Source organism: Liolophura sinensis, chromosome 12, assembly GCF_032854445.1.
Source record: "Liolophura sinensis isolate JHLJ2023 chromosome 12, CUHK_Ljap_v2, whole genome shotgun sequence".
Classification (NCBI taxonomy): Eukaryota; Metazoa; Mollusca; class Polyplacophora; order Chitonida; family Chitonidae; genus Liolophura; species Liolophura sinensis.
In genome coordinates, this window is record NC_088306.1 from 19794253 (window position 1) to 19818720 (window position 24468).

The following is a 24468-nucleotide window of genomic DNA, read 5'->3' on the forward strand; positions in this document are numbered from 1 at the left end:
AACAATGTGTCAAGACTAGCAATAAATTCTCTTCTTTCGGTAGGACCATTAGGCGCATACAAACAAAGTAAGTTAATAGCAGTATTATTTAAATCAGGCCTAACTGATATAAACCGACCCTGTGGGCACCTTGTAACTTTCCTTACTCTACAGTCAACTGAATAACGAACAATAATGCCCACACCACGGCTTTGACTTGTACCAAATGACCACGTACACTCTACGGGGATATTTAGGCTCTTAGTTTCATTATAGTTCTGAAAGTGTGTCTCTTGTAAAAATAAAACATCAATATCGTTGTCAAATACAAACTGTTTCAGTTGAACCTGTTTGTTACTATCTCTTAGCCCTTTAACACTCATTGTAGCAAATCTAATTGAACTGTGAACAGACATTGTGATAATAACTAGAACAGCGTACATACCCATTTTAGAGCTAATTGGGTGTTATGCAACACAGTCGTTTGAGTTCTAATTAACATCCCGGCGACGCCTACCGCCGGGATGCTTTTCTCTGTTTTCTTTCATTTTGATGCCACAAGGTGGCAAATGGCATACTCAGTCCCGTGACAAACGTCGCCTTCCCCGGCGCGACTGATTCTCTCATAACCCCTAGGAGGAAATTCTCCGATACCCTCAGGACGTAAGAAATATCCATACCATACGCATGAAATTTCCATACACAGCCCCAAACAACGCAACACACCCAAGCTCAGACACGCCATCCTGCCCGCCCCTTTAATTCCTGTCATCAGTTTGGCATTCTTTTGCTCCACTGGTTCGCGTGAGAGCACATTATAGACATCGGCCTGTATTATCCCGACGTCAGCCTTCGCCCAGAAATCATCCATCGGGGTAGAAATTTCAGGGTCCGGTGAGGAAAATGCCAGATGAACTCCTTGCTCCGCTGAATCGACTGCCGCAGACACAGGTTCGGCATCTACGCCCGCTACGTCAACACATTCTTTCGTCCCGTCACCAGAATCCGCCATGTTTATGTTTACGCTATCATCAAAGTCAACCACAACATCATCGCCCTCGTTTTGAACGTTATTTATCTGGTACCGGCCGTCGAACCCACGTCAACATCAGAATCGACGTGGACGTGTTTTCCGCTGTGACAATGCCAACGTTCACTTGTGTTCTAACAGCCCGAGCATTGTCAGAAGTTACGCCTTTCACCCGAGCCGCGTAAAACCAAGCACGAGAACAACAATCACTTACAGTATGCTGCTCCGATCCGCACATGCGACACAAGTCATCGCAGTCTTTCTCACCGTTCGGATTTTCGTGCGGAGAAAAACCATTGCAGTTGTTACACCAAACCAACATACATTACGCCGCCTTATGGCTATTTTGCCCACATTTCCGGCATTCATATCTCTTCCCAGGATACGTGAACATAACAAGGTCCCCGTCGAAATTGATGAAATTTGGAACATATCGCTCCTTGTGACACCGGACATCTCATGTTCTCACATGAGACAGCTCACCATCAGAAAAGTTGGGTTTTTTTCACCTCCAAACACTGGCTGTAGGGTTTCAACGCCGCGGAAATCGTGTCGTCAGACATTTCATCTGGTGCCCAGTGCACCGTTAGGTTCAAATACACAGAGCTTGCAGGCACAATTTCCCATGCCGTTCCTCCGAGAAGAAAGCTTCCTTTGTTTACCAGTGCATTATGTGCTGCAATTGTCGACACTCGAAAATAAAACGTTTTCTTGAAATAGTTTTTCTGAAAAGTGACAAGGTTCGATTTCATATTTATTATCGCCCTTAGTACAGCAAGTAAGTCCCTCTGCACTACCGTAGAAAATACAGAGCTGTTCTTGGTAGATATAGCCACAGACAGAGTTCTCAAAGGTCTGCTCGCAGGCGAAAACGTAACTGGTCTTGACATACCTCTGGCTGCTGCCCACTTCCTAAATGTCCTCACAACAAAATATCACTCCGTAGATTCCGGATTCGAACAAAAAATCAACAAAACTACAACGTTGTTGTTGCACACCGACGGCTTACACGGCAGCTGAGAAAACACGTCTTCACTCCACCAAGGTCAACACCTTTCCCTATGATTCAAACGTAAACTTGGCTTTAGGTTATAATGAAAGCTCATAAATTGAGCTTTTAATGGGCTTGTCCGGGAATTGAACTCGGGACCTCTCGCATCCGAAGTGAGAATCATATCACTAGAACAACAAGCCTGTTCCACTTTTGTTTGACATAACTTATCAAAACAAGTATGCTGATAAAACGTTTTGAAACCAGAGAGGTGGAAATTTGTACGCTTGCTCATGTACGCTAAAATAGCCCTTTTAGGCAAAAACTCTTTAAACTGGACAAAGGCATTGAGAAATAAACATAGCAGCTGATCCAAAGTTTAAGCTTGGGTTTGTGGAATGTTAAACATGAACGATTACTTCCCAGGGGCTCAAAATGTAAAACTGGAATTCAGGTCTATGAAAAGTAACAGCATACCAGTCTTAATGAAAAATAAAATAACAAAATAAATTTATAGGGTTGGTCCGGGAATTGAATTGAACCCATCAATGAAGTTATTTTCTTTTTCTCCTGAAAATGTCCAGTTTGGTCACGTGATCCATGCGCAAATGGTAGATTTGAATCCAAGGCTTGCTTCTGGGCTGAAGATTGCTAGGGCGCTGATTGGAATATACTGCCATTGTAGGCTAGTGATACACTATAAATTCCTGTACCATTTTTTGCACCCAGTTAAAATAAACCGAAACGTTTTGACCGAGGCGACTACAAGTTCTCCATGGACGTTTCACGCTGACAAAATGCTTCGACATCGCTTCCAGTGTGGGAATCCTGCTCTGGCTTTTTTGTTTAGGCTTTTAAATTCCGAGGTTTGTCAGAGAAATAAGTGAATGCTCAAAATGTGTAAACAAGTCAAAAATATGGCGTGTTTAAATCCAGCTTTCTCTTCTTCGTCTATATAATGCTACAAGTCAACAGACTTATCACTTACATGTACTCCAGGCAATTCGATTTGCCCGAATGTACGGCAATCACTCTCAATGAAATAATGAATACAACAAATACTGGAATCGAATAAGGTGCCATGTGTCAGAAAGCTGATTGAAAGTGTTCAGCATGGTACCTGTCATGTAAGCAAGTCATTATAAATCAAATAAAAAATGTGTGATTACTCAGAGAGCAGTCTCAAACTTTGTAGTCTTTGCTACTTTAGCATGTTAAATCAAAGGGTTTCATCCCCCAGAGGGCTCTTACAGCTGACCAAAGGCAGAGCTGAAAAAGAGACATAACCGATGATAACCAGAGCAGAACAAGCAAGACGAAAGACAAACACGAGTCAAAATTTTTTTGGGTTTTTGTTTGAAGAATAAAATTTATTCACAGATAAATATCAGGAATTATAAATACACATTGAAATCTAACAGATACAATGCGTAATCCACAAATCTGTTTACGTTAAAATAAACATATTACAATATCCATAGCTTTGTGAGATATCATAGTCAAAATTACCGGATTGAATTATTTCATCAGAAATATAAGTTTGCCATTGTCTATTTTATAAAAGACGTTGTTTTTACACCAACGTGTTTGAAATTGTTGACTGTTTAACAAAACAAAGTCAACATGTATACAAGTTTTGATAATACCCTTAACAGTTCTAATGATAAAGTTAACGTCCCTCTTTGTGTCATCGAACACTTTGTCACTTTTGTCGCACCATACAGAAAACTGAATGACACTTATCAGGTACAAACATATTGGCAAATCTTACTTGTCAATGTGGCCATCAAATAATCTGTAAATTAGTTGTTTTGTATCGTAAACAGGAAGGAAATTTGAGTGCAAGAAAAACACTCACACAAAATGACCAAGCACTTGTTGGATCACCTGACGTGCTGCAAATTTATTTATTTATTTATTTATTTGATTGGTGTTTTACGCCGTACTCAAGAATATTTCAGTTATACGACTGCGGCCAGCCTTATGGTGGGTGGAAACCGGACAGAGACCGGGGGAAACCCACGACCATCCGCAGGTTGCTGTCAGAGCTTCCTACGTACGGCCAGAGAGAAAGCCAGCATGAGCTGGACTTGAACTCACATCGACCGGACATTCTACAAATAAATGCATTTCAGTCTCTGAGTGCTGACAAAATACACACGAGTCGTCGGCGACCACATTCCTTCTCAGCAATCTTTCTTTTACGGGTAAGATATTGTTGGACTTATAACCGAAGTTAACTAAGTTGTAAACAAGGAACGGGTGAAAAACCATCCTCTATACAACGCCTCAGTCCAACTGGGGGATCTTAACAATTGCTCTAAGCAATTCGACATACGTTGTAATTAAGTTCTCATAGATATATTTGGTACTATACATAACAAGAGGAAGGTGTTGCCCCGCATAAAGTACCCTCCAGGCATTCAGTGCAAATTTGTAGAACGGTGGGGCAGTTTCTGAATGTGAGATATTGTGTCTTCCTAACTCTGATTTTACATTCGTTAAAGATAACCCTAACCAGTATATTGCAAAGTATGTCCAATCTGCTCTACACCCATATACTAATTTCAAAATATGTTTAATTGCTAAAACCTTTACATTCTATATGTTGGACATTCAAGCCGCTAGCGGGAAATGTATTACAAACAACAGATCCCTTTAAACATTCTGGCTTGTTATTCCATGAAAATCTAAACACAGTTTGGTTACACTGGGCTAAAAATTTTGTCGGTAAAATAGTACACAGATACACAAATATTCATTCCATTTAACAGTTGGGAGAGCCACACTTTTAGACAAATTCAGTTTCGCACCAGATGCTTTATCATACATTTCAGCAACACTTATAACCTCAGGAATGGAACTCATGTCAAAAACAATTTCTGTAGAGTCATCAGCAAAGGCAGACACCTTAGCCTGTTTGTCTGTTCCAGGCATTTGTACCCCTTGGGTGTTAGCGTTATCCCTAACTGCAGCTATAAACGGTTCCAGAGATAACACGTACAATAAAGGAGACAAAGAGCAGCCTTGACGGACACCATGTGATAAACTAAATGAGTCAGTGATATAACACTACTCGACATATCCGTATATAATAGTTTTACCCAGTTACAAAAATCTAGTCCAAAATTAAACTTTTTAAGACATTTAAATAAAAAATACCACTCTACTCTTTCGAAGACCTTTCCTGATCTAGATTTATAAAACAAGCCTTCAGGTCTTTCAGTTCAATGAAATCATACGTATTACGTAATAAAAAGGTTTTCAAATATACTCCTACCCGGAATGCCAAATGTTTGATTTTACAAAACAATAGATTCAATAACGCCTTTAAGGCGATTGCATAAAGCCTTTGAGACAATCTTATAGTCAACATTTAATAAGCTAATAGGTCTCCAGTTTTTAATGTTTTCTGAATGATTTGGATCTTTACACAATAACGATATCAATCCAGATCGTTGAGACGCACTTAATAACCCATAGCTAAAACAAGAATTAATAACCCGAGTATACATTTCACCAAACACCGGCCAGAACTTAACATGAAACTCCGATGGCAAACCATCGTTTCAAGGTGAGCGATACTTGCATATATTTTTGACAACGTATAATAATTCCTGCTCCGTGAATACCTGCACACAGTTCTTTAAAATCATGGCTTAATTCCGGTACTCCAGATAAAAACACTTCTTGCTCAGCAGGGTATAAATTTTCTTTGGTCTACAAACCCTCACAGCACGAACGTATACAACTACCAATATCACGTTGACATTTATGGGCAACAGAACAATCCTTATGACAGGTAATATTTTTAATCATTTTCTTTGTAGCTCTGCCCACTTCCCGTCTAATAAAGTATCTAGTGGGTTCCCCCCCTGATCAAAATACGTAGTTTTAGCCCTAATAACAGCTCTGTCACGAGATGCGTTTTGTGAAGTAAGTCACAAGATGTTACATAATCTTTCACAGTAATAGGCACATAAAACCGATCTAGTCTACAAGCGACATGGCCTCTAGACCAAGAGTACTTTCCCTTATCAGGATAAAGTTTTCGAAAAATCTCACACATCCCGAAGTCAGTTTTTAAAGCATTAATTTCACGAAGACCATTATTTCTGGCTTGACTATTGCCACCATATTTATCTAAAGTATTATTTTCAATAAAATTAAAGTCTCCACCAAGAATCACAAGGTCACTGCCAGACATTAACTCATCTAGACTAGAGATAAAATCCTTTCTTTCCTTTGCATTATTCGGGCGTACACACATATCAAGTTAAGAGGTTATTATTACGATACCTCGGAACTTTCTTAATAAAGCAGTCAACAGTTTACCGAATAATTATGCCCACCCCACAGCTCCTGTTCGATCCGTAGGCCCAACTCGAATCTCCAGGTATAGTCAAACATTTAGTATCATTATAATCATCAAAACGAGTTTCCTGTAAAAGCACAACATCAATACCATTATCAAGCATAAATGATTTAACATATTCTGCTTTAGCAACATCACGCAAACCATTTACATTCAGAGTACCGAAGCGAATTGAACTAAGACCTGACATTACAGCAAATAGAAAAAGGCGTACCTTCCCATTGGTAGAATGTATAATGTTCACTGATCACAGTCTTAGTCTCTGGACAAAACGTCTTCTCCCACGGGAGGCGATAGACTTTTTTCGACGATATTCCAACAACATGTTGGAACAATACTGGATTGCCGCAGGTGACATGTCACATCTAAGCACAATGTTTCTTCAACTGACTCTCTAGAACCCAGATTAGCATTAGAAACTATTTCACCATCTGGAAATCTCCGTTGAATCGTTCTCTATCCGGGCTTTCTTCTGTTGCGCAGGCTCAGGAGATTGTACGTTACGTACTTCAGCCTGAGCATCCATTTGGACACGGCCACCTACCACCGGAATCGAACCCTCGTCACCAGCACCCTCATTGTCCGCCGAAACTGACGTCTCGGCAGATGGCTCTGGTGCTGACCCCTCTTCCTTCTGTCCGTCATCGGAATCCATCACTGGATCCAGCATCATCCAAATCGCCATCTACATCAATGTCAACATCAACGTCAAAAACGTCGACGTTCTGTCCCGCCAGGAGACGTCGTGAACAACACAATCTTCATGTCCACTGTTATCATCTTCTGAGATTGTTTTCCGCTGCGGAGCACCTTTAACCCGCCCAGCGTAGGACCACGCACGCGCACAACACTCACTTGCGGTATGCTGAGCCGAGCCACACATACGACAAAGCTCGCCAGAGTCGAACTCCACATGTGGGTTCTCGTGAGGAGAAAAGCCATCACAGTTATTACAATACATCGCCTTACACTCAAAAAACTTGTGGCCTTTCTGGCCGCACTTTCTGCACTCATACACCTGTCCTGGGTAGGTAAACATAGCAACGTCTCCGTCAAAGTTTATGAAGTTGGGGATATAACGGCTCTGATGACATCTAAACCGGAAAATCCGTATGCCTGTCCGAACGTGGGACAACTCAGAAATAGAAAACGCAGGTTTTTTAAACACACAGGCACCCATCATAGGGTTTTAGGGCTTCCCTTATTGTGTCATTTGACATTTTGTCAAGTGCCCACTGAGCAGTTAGGTTCAAATGAAAAGACGTAGCCGGTACAATATTCCATACACCACCAGTCATCTCAAACGCCCCCTTATTCAGAAGAGCATTGTGATCCGCTAAAGAAGCCACACAAATGTAAAAAAATTTCTTGAAATAATTCTTTTGGAAGCTGACTAAATCAGCCTTAATGTTTATGACACCAGTGAAGTCCCTTTGGACCGCCGCAAAGAATGCAGTACTGGACTTTCAGGCCTGTTTGCACGCGTTAATGACACTAGTTTGGACATACCTGTGGCAGTAGGGAAAGAGCCCACCACAATCTCCACGAGGACCACTGTAAATCACTGTTTTGAAGCAGGAACCACAAAGTAAATCTACAAAATAAATACTTTGTTATTACACACAGGTGTAAACAACAGAACACAGAAAAACACGTCTTCACTCTCTGAAGGCCAGTCTGAACTCCCCATCGGGGCGTGATTTGTATTCCTGCTGGAATAAAAACGGGCATCACATCGTAAGTAACACAGCCATCAAAGATAATGAAAAATAAAAAGTAATGTGCCGTGACTAGGACTGGAACCTAGGTTGTCTCGGCCACAACGAGATGTCCTAACCACTAGACTATCACAGCTTTCGTGCAGTGCATCCTCTTTTCCCCCATTTTGCCCCTCACTTGACAACTGCGTGACCAATAACACAAACAAAACACGTTGCGTTCCTTTAAAAGTCCTGTCCTGTCTGCTTGAAATTCTGTTCAATGACTGATAAAAAAAAACACGTCTGTCTTAAACACCCGCCAATTGATGCAATGATTCCATTACTCCGGAAACAAATTAGTTTTATACCTTGGCAAGACATGTTTCCACATTTTCTAAATTTAAATGAGTCTTCTGCATATTGCTCTCCTATTCTTTGGCCAGAAAAACAATAAGTCACATAACACATGCTTATTAAATACAACCTACTTATCAATGCACGTTTCTATAGGCTAGTGAAAATCTTTCACCAGAACGCATTGAGCGAGGCAGATTGCCACAGGCAAAAGCCTGAGTGAAAACATCAAACAAAATGTTACATAACTCAGGCCAGAAGAAACAATAAAATTTAGCCGTGAGCCCGTCATTGCCAGGACTTTTGTTTTTCGCCATACCTTTCAGTGCCACCCACAGTTCATCCTTTATCAACTCCGTGTCACAGAAAGTTCTATTACCATCATTTAATCGTACTGTAACATCGGCCAATAAGTTCTTAACATCATTCAAATCAACATCATTCAAAAAACACCTTACTTGATCTATCATGTTCTAGGACCTTAGTTGCCTTATCACGAATTGAAAACATCACATTCAAGTCCCAAACCAAAATACGCCTCTGGACGTAAATAGTCTGAAAGAGATTTGAAAAAATCACATCTGTCCAATACATTGTTAGGGGCATAACAATTCATAATATCATATTTCACAGCATTTACTTCTACACATACGCAAATAATTCTACCTGATGCGTCACGTTTCCATTCAGTAACACAATGTTGAAGTTTCTGACTTACTACAATGGCCACCCCTGGCTTCTCCCGTCAGCATTGCTATAGTACAATTTGCAGGGAAATAGATGTTTGAATTGGTCAATAAAGATATCGTCCCAAAATGTTTCCTGGAGGCATTTTATGTCTGACGCTGAAGTAGAGAATACGGTACATACATTTTTAAGCTTCTTTACATTGCGCAATCCATTGCAATTAAGTGATCCCAAGAAGATCATTTCTAGAGAAAAAATAACAGTTAAGATACTAGTCTTGAACTTGATTGCTGGGTAGTTTGATACTATAATACAGGTTATAGTGAGTCCTTATCAACACTTTTCTTTGTATATGGCACTGTGCGTTTTGCCTTGGGCAAATCTGGCTGAGGCTTCAGTTTTCGTCTTCTTTTGTTCCGGACCGTGGAGAAACCAGAAGATTGTGTGACCATCGCTTCACTGTCGTCGCTGTCCCCCTCCTTTGTTTTTCGTTTTCTTGACTTCACCACCTTTTCTTTGTATTTCAGCGTGGGGTTCAGGAGACTCGGCTTGTTCATGCACGTGTATTCCCAAGTCACTGGTGACAACTTCTCTTTGCTGCACGTCCCCCTCTTCTTTGTGCACATTTTCGCTGTTTTCTAGGTTTCTGTTTTCCTTTTCACGGATCACTACGGATCTGTTGTACGAGATTGGCACCCAAGCTGAAATACCTTTTCCCCACAGTTGCAGATAAATAACCCGCAAGAATCACACAATTCATCGTCGCTGTTGTCGTTGCATCTACATCTACTGAAACGGCATACATCAGAAGGTTCGCAGAAACACTTATTCCCAGCGTAACCGCATTCATCACAGTCCACCTCTTTGCAGGCTTGTGCCATGTGGCCTTGTTTCCCAAAATAGTAGCATGTGGTCTGGGCAGTTTCTATACAGATGTTCATCAGATAATCATATTGAGCATACTTTTTTTTGGTTATCGTGTACAACTCGATAATACGCCGTTCCCAATCCACAAGTAAAACGCATTGCATAAGGCAGAGATTTGATTTCTGGGGGCATTTTTACCCGCACATACCTCGTCCCGTCTGCAATATGAGTACCTGGGTGAAAACGTCTCCGTATTTCTGACACAGGCTCCACACCGTACTCCCACAACTTCTCATAAATTTCTTTGTCTTCCACATAGCTTGACAAAAGCAAGAAGGACACGACTAGGGTCCTTGAAGACACTTCCGTGCACGAAAATTGTTTGTCCTTTATCTGTATTCCTCCCACCAGTAGATCACTTGCTTCACGGTCTGACAGAAATTTCATACTGATCACTTCACTTTTCATACGGGGCAGACGCGAAAAATGTGTTCAATCCTTTTGTTGATTCAACGGCATTAATCACATCTGTTGCAGATAGTTCTGAGATGCTTCCCACACAGGACAAGTCTCTCTTAAACAGTCGGTTTGTCATATTTCCTTGGCCACCTGAGACAGGCATGGCGCAAAATGCGCCATTACCCAGGCGAGCTTAGTAGTTCCACCGAACAAAAACAACAAAGTGAAAAGCGCTCTCTCAAGAAACACGTCCGACCAGTTCAACTGTCACCACTGGAGTCATCAACAAGAAGTCTTAACAACTAAACTATCACGGCTTCCCATTTGCTCCTTCACTGGACAACTTCATGCCTTTTGACACAAACACAAAACACGTCGCGTACCTTTAAAAGTCCTGTCCTGTCAGCTTACAATTCTGTTCACTCATTCATTAAAAATACGTCTGTCGTAAACAGCCGCCAATTGATGGAATGATTGCAGAACTCCGGAAACGAGTTAGTGTTATACCTTGGCAAGACACGTTTCCACATTCTCTAAATTTGAATGAGTCTTTTGCGTATCGCTCTCCTATTCTTTGGCTAGACAAAAAAATTATTTCACGCCTTTTTAGCAATAAGTCACAAAACACATGCTTATTAAATACAACTTATTTATTAACGAACGCTTCTATAGGCCATTGACAATCTTCCCATTTATGCAAGCTCAATCAGCTGATATAGATCGGAGGTTGCTCAATTTTACTGTTAAAATACAGCCATCAAGCTCCAATTTTTTGACAGAAGATCGCAGTGTTTCTTGGCACCCAACAAATTGTCAAAATTTAAAAACCAAGCCAAAATTATTTTGAATACATCGGCATGTGTTTTTTAATAGAGCTGGAATAAAAACGGGCATCACATTGTAAGTAACACAACCATAAAAGTTATTGGAACAAAAGGTGTATTCTGCCGTGACCAGGATTCGAACCTGGGTTGTCTCGGCCACAACGAGAAGTCCTAACCACTAGACTATCACGGCTTACATACAGAGTGTCCTCGTTGCGCATTTTTTCCCACACTTGAGAAATTCAAGACTTCTGACTCCAACGAAACACATTACCTTCCTTTAAAAGTTCTGTCCTGTCTGCCTTAAACTCTGTTTAATCATTCTTTGAAAATATGTCTGTTTTAAACAGCTAAGTATTGATAAAATGATTATTTTTTGTCTTTTTAGCAATAAGTCATTTAACACATAGTTATTAAATACAACTTACTGATCACGGCACGTTTCTATAGTGTAATTTAAATAAGTCTTCTGCATAACGCTATCTTAATCTTTGGAGAGAAAAACAAATTATCTCAAGCCTTTTTAGCAAAAAGTCACAAAACACATGCTTATTAAATACAACTTACTTATCAACGAACGTTTCTATAGGCCAGTGAAAATCTTCCTATTTATGCAAACCCGGTCAGCTGTTATAGATTGGAGATTGCTAAATTTTCCTGTTAAAAAACAGCCATCAAGCTCCAATTTTTTGACAGAAGATCGCCGTGTTTCTTGGCACCCAACAAATTGTCAAAATTTAAAAACCAAGCCAAAAGTACTTCGTCTACATCGGGACGGCTTTAGAAATCGAGCTGGAATAAAAACGAGCATCACATCGTAAGTAACACAGCCATAAAAGATATTCAAACACAAAATGTAATTTGCCGTGACCAGGATTCGAACCTGGGTTGTCTCGGCCACAACGAGAATTCCTAACCACTAGACTATCACAGCTTACGTACAGTGTGTCCTCGTTGCGCATTTTCTCCCACACTTGAGAAATTCAAGACTTCTGATTCAAACTTAACACACTACCTTCCTTTAAAAGTTCTGTCCTGTCTGCCTTAAATTCTGTTCAATCATTCTTTGAAAATACGTCTGTTTTAAACTGCTAAGAATTGATGGAATGATTGCATAACTCCGGAAACGAATTAGTCTTATACTTTGCCAAGGCACGTTTCCACATTCTCTAAATGTAAATGAGTCTTCTGCATATCGCTCTCCTATTCTTTGGCCAAAAAACAGACTATTTTATGTCTTTTAAGCAATAAGTCATAAAACACATAGTTATTAAATACAACTTACTGATCACGGCACGTTTCTATAGTGTAATTTAAATAAGTCTTCTGCATAACGCTATCTTAATCTTTGGAGAAAAAAACAAATTATTTCATGCCTTTTTAGCAATAAGTCACAAAACACATGCTTATTAAATACAACTTACTTATCAACGAACGTTTCTAAAGCCAAGTGAAAATCTTCCTATTTATGCAAACTCCTTCAGCTGTTATAGATTGGAGATTGCTAAATTTTCCTGTTAAAAAACAGCCATCAAGCTCCAATTTTTTGACAGAAAGTCGCAGTGTTTCTTGGCACCCAAAAAATTGTCAAAATTTAAAAACCAAGCCAAAAGTACTTCGTCTACATCGGGACGTCTTTAGAAATCGAGCTGGAATAAAAACGAGCATCACATCGTAAGTAACACAGCCAAAAAAAATATTCAAACACAAAATGTAATTTGCCGTGACCAGGATTCGAACCTGGGTTGTCTCGGCCACAACGAGAAGTCCTAACCACTAGACTATCACGGCTTACGTACAGTGTGTCCTCGTTGCGCATTTTCTCCCTCACCTGAGAAATTCCAGACTTCTGACACAAAGAAAATACGTTGCGTTCCTTTCCAAGGTGTGTCCTGTCTGACTAATTTTCCGTTCAATCTTTCATTAAAAATGCGTCTCTCTTAAACAGCCGCCAATTGATGGAATGATTGCATAACACCGGAAACCAATTATTCTGATGCCTTGGCATAACATGTTTCGAATTTCTCTAAACTTAAATGAGTCTTCTGCATGAGGCTCTCCTATTCTTTGACCAGATAAACAAATTATTTCACGCCTTTTTAGCAAAAAGACACAAAACACACATGCTTATTAAATACAACTTACTTATCAACGAACGTTTCTATAGGCCAGTTAAAATCTTTCTATTTATGCAAGCTCGGTCAGCTGCTATAGTCCGGTGAATGCTCAATTTTCCTGTTAAAAAACAGCCATCAAACTCCAATATTTTGACAGAAAGTCGCAGTGTTTCTTGGCACCCAAAAAATTGTCAAAATTTAAAAACCAAGCCAAAAGTACTTCGTCTACATCGGGACGGCTTTAGAAATCGAGCTGGAATAAAAACGGGCATCACATCGTAAGTAACACAGCCATAAAAGATATTCAAACACAAAATGCAATTTGCCGTGACCAGGATTCGAACCTGGGTTGTCTCGGCCACAACGAGATTTCCTAACCACTAGACTATCACGGCTTACGTACAGTGTGTCCTGGTTGCGCATTTTCTCCCACACTTGAGAAATTCAAGACTTCTGATTCAAACTTAACATATTACCATTCTTTAAAAGTTCTGTCCTGTCTGCCTTAAATTCTGTTCAATCATTCTTTGAAAATACGTCTGTTTTAAACTGCTAAGAATTGATGGAATGATTGCATAACTCCGGAAACGAATTAGTCTCATACCTTGGCAAGGCACGTTTCCACATTCTCTAAATGTAAATGAGTCTTCTGCATATCGCTCTCCTATTGTTTGGCCAAAAAACAGATTACTTTATGTCTTTTAAGCAATAAGTCATAAAACACATAGTTATGAAATACAACTTACTGATCACGGCACGTTTCTATAGTGTAATTTAAATAAGTCTTCTGCAAAACGCTATCTTAATCTTTGGAGAAAAAAACAAATTATTTCACGCCTTTTTAGCAAAAAGTCACAAAACACATGCTTATGAAATACAACTTATTTATTAACAAACGTTTCTATAGGCCAGTTAAAATCTTCCTATTTATGCAAATTCCTTCAGCTGTTATAGATTGGAGATTGCTAAATTTTCCTGTTAAAAAACAGCCATCAAGCTCCAATTTTTTGACAGAAGATAGCCGTGTTTCTTGGCACCTAACAAATTGTCAAAATTTAAAAACCAAGCCAAAAGCACTTTCGTCTACATCGGGACGGCTTTAGAAATCGAGCTGGAATAAAAACGAGCATCACATCGTAAGTAACACAGCCATAAAAGATATTCAAACACAAAATGTAATTTGCCGTGACCAGGATTCGAACCTGGGTTGTCTCGGCCACAACGAGAAGTCCTAACCACTAGACTATCACGGCTTACGTACAGTGTGTCCTCGTTGCGCATTTTCTCCCTCACTTGAGAAATTCAAGACTTCTGACACGAAGAAAATACGTTGCGTTCCTTTCAAAGGTGTGTCCTGTCTGACTTATTTTCCGTTCAATTCTTCATTAAAAGTACGCCTCTCTTAAACAGTCGCCAATTGATGGAATGATTGCATAACACCGGAAACCAATTATTCTGATACCTTGGCATAACATGTTTCCAATTTCTCTCAATTTAAATGAGTCTTCTGCATGACGCTCTCGTATTCTTTGACCAGAAAAACAAATTATTTTAAACCTTTTTAGCAATAAGTCACAAAACACACATGCTTATTAAATACAACTTACTTTCAACGAACGTTTCTATAAAACAGTTAAAACCTTTCTATTTATGCAAGCTCGGTCAGCTGCTATAGTCCGGTGAATGCTCAATTTTCCTGTTAAAATACAGCCATCAAACTCCAATATTTTGACAGAAAGTCGCAGTGTTTCTTGGCACCCAAAATATTGTCAAAATTTAAAAACCAAGCCAAAAGTACTTCGTCTACATCGGGACGTCTTTAGAAATCGAGCTGGAATATAAACGGGCATCACATCGTAAGTAACACAGCCATAAAAGATATTCAAACACAAAATGTAATTTGCCGTGACCAGGATTCGAACCTGGGTTGTCTCGGCCACAACGAGAAGTCCTAACCACTAGACTATCACGGCTTACGTACAGTGTGTCCTCGTTGAGCATTTTCTCCCTCACTTGAGAAATTCAAGACTTTTGATTTAAACTAAACACGTTGCGTTCCTTTAAAAGTTCTGTCCTGTCTGCCTTAAATTCTGTTCAATCATTCTTTGAAAATACGTCTGTTTTAAACTGGTAAGAATTGATGGAATGATTGCATCACTCCGGAAACGAATTAGTCTTATACCTTGGCAAGGCACGTTTCCATATTCTCTAAATGTAAATGAGTCTTCTGCATATCGCTCTCCTATTCTTTGGCCAAAAAACAGATTATTTTATGTCTTTTAAGCAATTAGTCATAAAACACATAGTTATGAAATACAACTTACTGATCACGGCACGTTTCTATAGTGTAATTTAAATAAGTCTTCTGCAAAACGCTATCTTAATCTTTGGAGAAAAAAACAAATTATTTCACGCCTTTTTAGCAAAAAGTCACAAAACACATGCTTATGAAATACAACTTATTTATTAACGAACGTTTCTATAGGCAAGTGAAAATCTTCCTATTTATGCAAACTCCTTCAGCTGTTATAGATTGGAGATTGCTCAATTTTCCTGTTCAAAAACAGCCATCAAGCTCCAATTTTTTGACAGAAGATCGCCGTGTTTCTTGTCACCTAACAAATTGTCAAAATTTAAAAACCAAGCCAAAAGTACTTCGTCTACATCGGGACGGCTTTAGGAATCGAGCTGAAATAAAAACGGGCATCACATCGTAAGTAACACAGCCATAAAAGGTATTCAAACACAAAATGTAATTTGCCGTGACCAGGATTCGAACCTGGGTTGTCTCGGCCAAAACGAGAAGTCCTAACCACTAGACTATCACGGCTTACGTACAGTGTGTCCTCGTTGTGCATTGTCTCCCTCACCTGAGAAATTCAAGACTTCTGACACAAAGAAAATACGTTGCGTTCCTTTCAAAGGTGTGTCCTGACTAATAATAATCATTCTTTGCAAATACGTCTGTTTTAAACTGCTAAGAATTGATGGAATGATTGCATCACTCCAGAAACGAATTAGTCTCATACCTTGCCAAGGCACGTTTCCACATTCTCTAAATGTAAATGAGTCTTCTGCATATCGCTCTCCTATTCTTTGGCCAAAAAACAGATTATTTTATGTCTTTTAAGCAATTGGTCATAAAACACATACTTATTAAATACAACTTACTGATCACGGCACGCTTCTATAGTGTAATTTAAATAAGTCTTCTGCAAAACGCTATCTTAATCTTTGGAGAAAAAAACAAATTATTTCACGACTTTTTTAGCAATATGTCACAAAACACATGCTTATTAAATACAACTTACTTATCAACGAACGTTTCTATAGGCAAGTGAAAATCTTTCTATTTATGCAAACTCCTTCAGCTGTTATAGATTGGGGATTGCTCAATTTCCTTGTTAAAAAACAGCCATCAAGCTTCAATTTTTTGACAGAAGATCGCCGTGTTTCTTGGCACCTAACAAATTGTCAAAATTTAAAAACCAAGCCAAAAGTACTTCGTCTACATCGAGACGTCTTTAGGAATCGAGCTGAAATAAAAACGGGCATCACATCGTAAGTAACACAGCCATAAAAGGTATTCAAACACAAAATATAATTTGCCGGGACCAGGATTCGAACCTGGGTTGTCTCGGCCACAACGAGAAGTCCTAACCACTAGACTATCACGGCTTACGTACAGTGTGTCCTCGTTGCGCATTTTCTCCCTCACCTGAGAAATTCAAGACTTCTGACACAAAGAAAATACGTTGCGTTCCTTTCAAAGGTGTGTCCTGACTAATAATAATCATTCTTTGCAAATACGTCTGTTTTAAACTGCTAAGAATTGATGGAATGATTGCATCACTCCGGAAACGAATTAGTCTTATACCTTGGCAAGGCACGTTTCCACATTCTCTAAATGTAAATGAGTCTTCTGCATATCGCTCTCCTATTCTTTGGCCAAAAAACAGATTATTTTATGTCTTTTAAGCAATTAGTCATAAAACACATACTTATTAAATACAACTTACTGATCACGGCACGTTTCTATAGTGTAATTTAAATAAGTCTTCTGCAAAACGCTATCTTAATCTTTGGAGAAAAAAACAAATTATTTCACGACTATTTAGCAATAAGTCACAAAACACATGCTTATTAAATACAACTTACTTATCAACGAACGTTTCTATAGGCAAGTGAAAATCTTTCTATTTATGCAAACTCCTTCAACTGTTATAGATTGGAGATTGCTCAATTTTCCTGTTAAAAAACAGCCATCAAACTCCAATTTTTTGACAGAAAGTCGCCGTGTTTCTTGGCACCTAACAAATTGTCAAAATTTAAAAACCAAGCCAAAAGTACTTTTTTTTTTTTTTGAAAATTGTTGAATTTATTCCCAGATTGTCATCAAATACACAAGATTTCACAATACCCGGCTATCACAAACTTTTGAAATCACAAGGCAGTCTTAATTAAAATAAAATATCACAGAAAAGATGACTGCTTTGTGAATAGAACAATTGCACATTAGCTGCTCATTTCAATAAATACACTAATTTATCATTCCGTAATGTACAGAAGACTTTGTTTATACACCAGATTTTCTCGAAAGATGGCCTGTCTAGTCGAAAAAAGTCAACATGAATACGGGTTTTAATTATTCCTTTGGCGGCCTTAACAATAGCAACAGAATCCCTCTTTTTTTTCTGAAATATTATGTCGTTGCGTGCACACCAAATACTAAACTGAAGAACACATATGACATACACCATCACAGCTCTAACTTCCTGGTTAAAGGTGGAATTGAATACCTTGTAAATTAATGTTTCCGAGTCCATATTTGGTAGGTAGTTCGCAAACAAAACAAATATCCGGTTAAAGTCATTAAACACATCCTGAACGATTTTACATTGTACAAACAGATGTTGCCGAGTTTCAGACAGGGAGCAAAAAACACACAAGTCATCGGTGGCTACATTTCTCCTAAGAAGTTTTTCCTTAACGGGCAAAATGTCATGAACCAACTTGTAACTGAAGTTGACCAAGTTGTGATCTAAGAATTGATGAAAAACAGTTTTCCATATTCTAACCCAGTCCAAATGCGGCATAGACACCATTGCTCTTGGACAATGTACTATTTTTGTTACAAAATATTCATAAATATACCTGCTTGAACACAATGTTACAGGTTGCTGTACACCTGTGGTAAATTCTCTCCAGGCGCTCAAGGCCAGTCTATAAAAAGGTGGAATGTTTTCAGAATGTGGGACATTGGAACGACAGAATTCACGACAAACATGTCCTTAGGGGTAAACCCAACCAATAGATGGCAAAGTATTTCCATTCCGCTGTTGTTCCATGAATTAATTTTAAAACATGCCGAGTAACAAGTGCTTTTATTTTACAATCTATATTATGTACGTTTAGACCTCCATTCCCTATTTTATTATGTACGACAACTCTCTTCAAAACTTTCGGGCTTGTTATCCCACAAAAATCTGAACACAGTTTGGGAACATTGATTGACACATTTAGGTGGCAACAGAGTACACTGTGCAGAAAACCATAAAAACAGCTAAAGCAACTGTATTAATTAAGACAGACCTCCCCCGTAGGGTCAATATCTTCCATTCCATGCTGATACATGTTTCTTTACCTTACTTAAAAACACGCTCAGAATTGAGTTCTGTTTGATCTGTCCAAAAAATACCCCACAAATCTTTGAATTTGTAGTGATGTTAAGCCCACCACTGTGCACGTTAGTTTCGTCCCAGCTACCAATGGAAGAACCGTGCTTTTCAACAAGTTGAGTTTTGCTCCTGAGGCTTTTCCATAACTTTCTGCTAGTTTAATTACATGCGGAACAGAACTCTCTTCAGATAAAATTGCAGTCGTATCATCTGCAAATGCCGACACTCTTGTTTCCTTATTTGTGCCGGGTAACCGTACACCATTAATTTCGTCATTGTTTCTAATGGCGGCTATAAAGGGCTCTAAGGACAAAACATACAATAATGGTGACAAAGAACAACCCTGTCGGACACCTCGACTCAGTTTAAATTCTTCTGTTATGTGCCCGTTCACAATAACACTACTTGTAATGTCAGTATATAATAATTGCACCCACTTACAAAAGTCGGGTCCGAAGTTAAATTTCTCTAAACATTTGAACAAAAATGACCAGTCTACTCTGTCAAAGGCTTTCTCCTGGTCTAAGTTAAGAAAGCATCCTTTTAAATCTTTTTGTTCAACATAATCATATGTATTTCGTAATAAGTGAAGGTTGTCAAAAATACTTCGGCCTGGTATTCCACATGTCTGATTCTGAAGTACAATTGTATCGATCACATTTTTTAACCGATTGCACAAAGCTTTAGAAACAATCTTATAATCTACATTTAGTAAGCTAATTGGCCTCCAGTTTTTTATGCTTTCGGCATTGTCGGGGACCTTACATAATAGTGTGATAAACCCAGAACGCTGTGAATTACTTAATCTACCCAAGTTAAAACAGTGATTAACTACATCCGTAAACACACCCGAAAACAGTGGCCAAAATTGTACATAAAACTCTGCTGGCAAACCGTCGCATCCCGGGGAACGGTTTTTAGACATATTTTTTACTGCAAAAAACAACTCCTGTTCAGTCAAAAGGCCTTCGCAGGCAGTTTTACAATCGTCATTTAACATCGGAAGCGATGACAAGAACTCATCTTGAATGGAGGAGTCAGTATCTTGTTCAGTATACAATTTCATATAATACGACCTTATACACTTAGCAATGCCTTCCTGAGATTCATGGGATATTGAAGAATCACTATGACAAGTAATACTTTTGATCATCTTCTTTCTGCCCCTACCAACTTCTCGTCTAATGAAATATTTGGTTGGTTTTTCTCCCTGATCAAAATGAACAGCTTTAGCACGGATAACCGCTCCCGCATGATTCGACTTATAAAGGGCATTTAGAGTCTTTTTCACATTGTCAATACGCTCACAGTTAATGATTGGACTAGATTTCAACGCATTTAATTCTTGTTCAAGTACCAACAAATCACGTTTTTTGTTCATAGATTTTTCCTTACAGTAACTACGAATCCTATCTTTACATTCCCCTTTAAATGTCTCCCATCTGTCTATTAGATCTGCATGACCAGTTGTACAGACAGAGAAAATATCATGGAAGACGGATTTAATATCATCAACAAGCTCCGTGTCATTTAACACAGAAGTATTACACTTCCAGTAGAACGGCCCCCATGAAATGACATCTTCAAAAGAGATATCAAAAAACAAACACGAATGATCAGAAAAAGACACATGTACAGCATCACACTGGGTTACATACTTAAACACAGCGTTAGGGATATAAAATCTATCCAATCTACTGGCACACTGGCGCCTAGACCACGTGTAACAATTCTTATCCGGATGCAGTTTCCTAAAAATATCACAAATACCAAAATCTCTTTTCAAATTATTAATTTCGTCCACTCCATCATTCCTTACATTAGTGGCACAGCCAGCTCTATCTAATTCAATGCTCTCAACACAATTAAAATCCCCACCCATAATAACCAACTCACTGCCCTGCATCACATTATCTAGATTAGAAATAAACTCTTTTCTTTCCTTTGGATTATTAGGGGCATATACACAAACAAGGTTTAAAGCAGTGTTGTTGAGCTCAACCCTAAGGCTTATGTAGCGACCGTTAGGGCACCTCTGTATTTTCCGTATAAAGCAGTCTACCGTATACCTAATAATTATTCCCACCCCACAACTTCGATTTGACCCATACGCCCACCTTGCATCGCCTGGGATTTGCAAATATTTAGTGTCATTATAGTTTTCGAAGTGTGTTTCCTGTAAGAATAGTACATCAATTCCTTTATCGAAAACAAATTGCTTGACATGTTCTTGTTTAGACGGATCCCGTAAACCATTAATGTTTAAAGTCCCAAAACGAATATTATTTAAGCTCATTATACAAAGTAAGTAAAGGTAGAGCGTACATACCCATTGTGGTCAAATAAGAGAGTCCTAATTACGCTACAAATCATTTGTCTCTTTTCATTCGCTGCCTCGCACGAGAAGCAAGCGATTTTCTTTTCCTGTATTCCAGAAGCATGGTGTCCCCCTCCTGAGATGGGGTCGGCGTCATACAGTCTGACGACTGATCAGCATCAACACCATCATAATCAGTAGGATGGGAACTGGGCGGGATAGATGACGCTGCCTCTTCGGCTGTACTGCCATTGTCCAACTTAGCTCGCTTTTCCTCGACTGGGACTGGTGAACGCACGTCGGGAGCGTGCACGTCAGCCACGACCACATTCTTCACCCTTGGGACAGCTGATGACGTTTCATTATCACCAACATCCACTTCTTCGGTGTTCTTAGTATTCTCCCGGACGTCCATCTCCTTATCAGACTCGCTGTCGTCGCTGACGTCTTCATCGGCGCTGTCGTCACCATTCCCGTCGATTTCGTCTTCGTTCTCCTCGCTGTCTTGAACCAGTTCCATAGCAGGTGCGTTGAATGGGTCATCATCGTCGCTGACGTCAACATCAATGTCATCTTGTTTTACGGCGTCTTCGTTATTATACTGGCGCATAGTGGGTAGGTTTCCCTTAACTCGCGCCGCGTACGACATTGCTCTCGCACAACAGTCACTGACCGTATGAAGCCCTGAGTCACACATTCGGCATGGATTTGTACAGTCCTTCTCTGTATGAGGATTCTCATGGGGGGAGAAACCGTCGCAGTTAGAACACCACAGTGCTCTACACTCTGCCGCCTTGTGTGATTTTTGGCCACACTTCCGACATTCATAAGTTTGCCCGGGGTAGGTAAACATAACAATGTCACCACCGAAATTAATAAAATTTGGTACATAACGAACTTTGTGACACCTAAATCTGTAAATCCGAATACCTGTCCGAACATGTGAGAGCTCAGGGTCTGAAAATCTGGGTTTCGTCACACCCAAGCATTCACCATAGGGTTTCAAAGCTGCCTCGATAGTGTCATCTGACATTTCATCCGGTGCCCAGTGGGCCGTCAGATTCAGGTAAACTGACGACGCGGGCATAATGGACCACGTCGTTCCATTTATAACAACATTGGATTTACTCACTAGGGCATTATGCCCAGCCACTGTAGACACGCGGAGATAGAAGTGTTTCTTTAAATAATTCTTCTGAAAACTTATTAGCTCTGTCTTGATATTTAACACACTTGACAGAAAAGGAATAAAGTCCCTCTGGACAGCCGTAGAAAATGCCGGGCTGCTTCGTGTAGAGATTGACACAGACAAAGTTCTGCTTGGCCTGTTTACAGGCGAAAACGACACGGGCTTGGACATACCTGATCCAACGGGGCACACGCCCTTCACCAAACAGTAACCACTGGCCAAACTCAAGCTCTGTGGGCTCCCAGATCACCAAAAAATCAGTCTCAAAAACAAGCGTTGTTGTTGCACAAATGTGTAAACAGCAGAGGATAACCGACACGTCCGTTCACTTCGGCGTCTAGCACACTCTCCCAAGCCAAAAGTACTTCGTCTACATCGGGACGTCTTTAGGAATCGAGCTGAAATATAAACGGGCATCACATCGTAAGTAACACAGCCATAAAAGGTATTCAAACACAAAATGTAATTTGCCGTGACCAGGATTCGAACCTGGGTTGTCTCGGCCACAACGAGAATTCCTAACCACTAGACTATCACGGCTTACGTACAGTGTGTCCTCGTTGAGCATTGTCTCCCTCACTTGAGAAATCAAGACTTCTGACACAAAGAAAATACGTTGCGTTCCTTTCAAGGTGTGTCCTGACTAATAATAATCATTCTTTGCAAATACGTCTGTTTTAAACTGCTAAGAATTGATGGAATGATTGCATCACTCCCGGAAACGAATTAGTCTCATACCTTGGCAAGGCACGTTTCCACATTCTCTAAATGTAAATGAGTCTTCTGCATATCGCTCTCCTATTCTTTGGCCAAAAAACAGATTATTTATGTGTTTAAGCAATTAGTCATAAAACACATACTTATTAAATACAACTTACTGATCACGGCACGTTTCTATAGTGTAATTAAATAAGTCTTCTGCAAAACGCTATCTTAATCTTTGGAGAAAAAAACAAATTATTTCACGACTTTTAGCAATAAGTCACAAAACACATGCTTATTAAATACAACTTACTTATCAACGACGTTTCTATAGGCAAGTGAAAATCTTTCTATTTATGCAAACTCCTTCAACTGTTATAGATTGGAGATTGCTCAATTTTCCTGTTAAAAAACAGCCATCAGCTCCAATTTTTTGACAGAAGATCGCCATGTTTCTTGGCACCCAACAAGTTGTCAAAATTTAAAAACCAAGCCAAAAGTACTTCGTCTACATAGGGACGGCTTTAGAAATCGAGCTGGAATAAAAACGAGCATCACATCGTAAGTAACACAGCCATAAAAGATATTCAAACACAAAATGCAATCCGCCGGGACCAGGATTCGAACCTGGGTTGTCTCGGCCACAACGAGAATTCCTAACCACTAGACTATCACGGCTTACGTACAGTGTGTCCTCGTTGCGCATTTTTTCCCTCACTTGAGAAATTCAAGACTTCTCACACAAAGAAAACACGTTGCGTTCCTTTAAAGGTGTGTCCTGTCTGACTAATATTCCGTTCAATCCTTCATTAAAAATACGTCTCTCTTAAACAGTCGCCAATTGATGAAATGATTGCATAACACCGGAAACCAATTATTCTGATACCTTGGCATAACATGTTTCCAATTTCTCTAAATTTAAATGAGTCTTCTGTATGAGGCTCTCGTATTCTTTGACCAGAAAAACAAATTATTTCAAACCTTTTTAGCAATAAGTCACAAAACACACATGCTTATTAAATACAACTTACTTATCAACGAACGTTTCTATAGGCCAGTGAAAATCTTTCTATTTATGCAAGCTCGGTCAGGTGTTATAGTCCGGTGAATGCTCAATTTTCCTGTTAAAATCCAGCCATCAAACTTCAAATTTTGGACAGAAAGTCGCAGTGTTTCTTGGCACCCAAAAATTGTCAAAA

General features: G+C 39.4%; 10 non-coding genes across 10 annotated transcripts; all 10 read right to left on the bottom strand.

Annotated features, from left to right (window-relative positions):
* Positions 1-8157: 8157 nt before the first annotated feature.
* Trnah-gug (transfer RNA histidin (anticodon GUG)) lies at positions 8158-8229 on the bottom strand. Its single transcript has one exon. It is a non-coding gene; the product is annotated as a tRNA-His (tRNA).
* A 3158-nt stretch (positions 8230-11387) lies between these two features.
* On the bottom strand, positions 11388-11459 carry Trnah-gug (transfer RNA histidin (anticodon GUG)). The gene has a single exon. It is a non-coding gene; the product is annotated as a tRNA-His (tRNA).
* A 669-nt stretch (positions 11460-12128) lies between these two features.
* Trnah-gug (transfer RNA histidin (anticodon GUG)) lies at positions 12129-12200 on the bottom strand. Its single transcript has one exon. It is a non-coding gene; the product is annotated as a tRNA-His (tRNA).
* Positions 12201-12985: 785 nt separating this feature from the next.
* On the bottom strand, positions 12986-13057 carry Trnah-gug (transfer RNA histidin (anticodon GUG)). The gene has a single exon. It is a non-coding gene; the product is annotated as a tRNA-His (tRNA).
* Positions 13058-13706: 649 nt separating this feature from the next.
* Positions 13707-13778, bottom strand: Trnah-gug (transfer RNA histidin (anticodon GUG)). The gene has a single exon. It is a non-coding gene; the product is annotated as a tRNA-His (tRNA).
* Positions 13779-14564: 786 nt separating this feature from the next.
* Trnah-gug (transfer RNA histidin (anticodon GUG)) lies at positions 14565-14636 on the bottom strand. Its single transcript has one exon. It is a non-coding gene; the product is annotated as a tRNA-His (tRNA).
* A 648-nt stretch (positions 14637-15284) lies between these two features.
* Trnah-gug (transfer RNA histidin (anticodon GUG)) lies at positions 15285-15356 on the bottom strand. The gene has a single exon. It is a non-coding gene; the product is annotated as a tRNA-His (tRNA).
* A 785-nt stretch (positions 15357-16141) lies between these two features.
* On the bottom strand, positions 16142-16213 carry Trnaq-uug (transfer RNA glutamine (anticodon UUG)). Its single transcript has one exon. It is a non-coding gene; the product is annotated as a tRNA-Gln (tRNA).
* Positions 16214-16989: 776 nt separating this feature from the next.
* Positions 16990-17061, bottom strand: Trnah-gug (transfer RNA histidin (anticodon GUG)). The gene has a single exon. It is a non-coding gene; the product is annotated as a tRNA-His (tRNA).
* A 5974-nt stretch (positions 17062-23035) lies between these two features.
* Positions 23036-23107, bottom strand: Trnah-gug (transfer RNA histidin (anticodon GUG)). The gene has a single exon. It is a non-coding gene; the product is annotated as a tRNA-His (tRNA).
* Between the last annotated feature and the right edge of the window lie 1361 nt (positions 23108-24468).